The sequence below is a fragment of the Triticum dicoccoides genome, chromosome 6B, assembly GCF_002162155.2.
Source record: "Triticum dicoccoides isolate Atlit2015 ecotype Zavitan chromosome 6B, WEW_v2.0, whole genome shotgun sequence".
NCBI lineage: Eukaryota > Viridiplantae > Streptophyta > Magnoliopsida > Poales > Poaceae > Triticum > Triticum dicoccoides.
The window spans coordinates 227,794,697-227,796,041 of NC_041391.1; positions in this window are offsets into that span (position 1 = coordinate 227,794,697).

Genomic DNA, 1,345 nt, shown 5'->3' on the forward strand with positions numbered 1-1,345 from the left:
GGACCTCGCCGGCGCGCGAGCCCCGCTCCCCCGTTCGCTCCTCGCGCCGATCCCCGGCCCACGGTGAGCGTCGGTCCCGGTCACCCTCCCGCCGCTCTTCTCCGCGGGGGGACCCCCGCGACCGCGGTCGGTCTCCAACGCGGGAGACCCGGCGCCGGTCCCCCTCGCCGCCCCGGCGTCGCGAACGGTCCCCTTCGCCGGCCCGCCAGCCCACCTCCAACCTCGACGCCGAAGCCCCCTCCCGCCGCTACCAGCCGCCTCGGTCCCAGGCTGCGTTCCCGCCGGCCAATGGCGGTAACGGCAACCGTGGGCGCCCGGGTTCCAAGAGGAAGAAGAAGAAGGGTCCTCCGCGCCCCCAAGCCGCCACCTCCGCCGCTCTCGTGGCTCCTTCTCCGGGTACCTCCGCCGGGGCCGTGGCTCAGCCGTGCTTCAACTGCGGCCTTACCGGTCACTTCCAGGTGGCATGCCCCAACCCACCATCGTGCTACTTATGCAAGGAGACCGGGCACCCCGCTATTCTCTGTCCGGACCGCCCGGTGACGGAGGAGCTCATGATGTATGGGCACGGCTTCGAGGACTTGGCCTTCTTTCACATCGAGGTGCCTGAGCTCGCACCCCCATCCCCCTCGCTGCTGGCTCTGGTGACGGTGGTGGGGGAGGCCGTCGCTACCCCGGAGCTGATTGAGGCGGAGCTCAACCACCTGTGCCGCTGCACGTGGGACTGGCAGGTGACCCCCACGGCTCCCAGCTCCTTCTCTGTGGTGTTCCCAGACGCGATGAGCATGGGCTTCTGCACCCGCAGCAACAACATCACCCTGGCCCTCAACGACATTGTGGTGAACATCTCTGAGCCGCAGTGGGATCCCAGAGCCGTCGCTACCCTGGACACGGCTTGGATTCTCATTGCCGGCCTCCCTGATGTTGCCCGCTCTGAGCGGACCATCCGCAGTATGTCCAAGATCCTGGGCCGTGTGGTGGTGGTGGATGAGCTCTCCCTGCGCAAGGAGGAGGAGGTCCGGGTTAAGGTGAAATGCCTGGACTCCTCCAAGCTTCTCGGCACGATCCGAGTCTTCTTCAACGACGACGGTTACGACCTCATGATCCGCCCCGAGCCCCCGTCCCACGTCGGCCGCCCCCGCCCCCCCGCTGGCAGTCTCCCGGGGGGGGGGGGCGGCGGAGGCGGAGGAGGACGACTCCCACCGCCGCCGCTCGCGCTCCTCCCGCTTCGACGACCCTACCGAGGATGAGGACGAGTCGGAGCGCTCTCTCTCCCCGGCTCGGGACTCCCCCATCCCTCCCGCAGGTGGGGGCGGGTCGAGGACTGGACGTACCCGGGTCTCGGCCA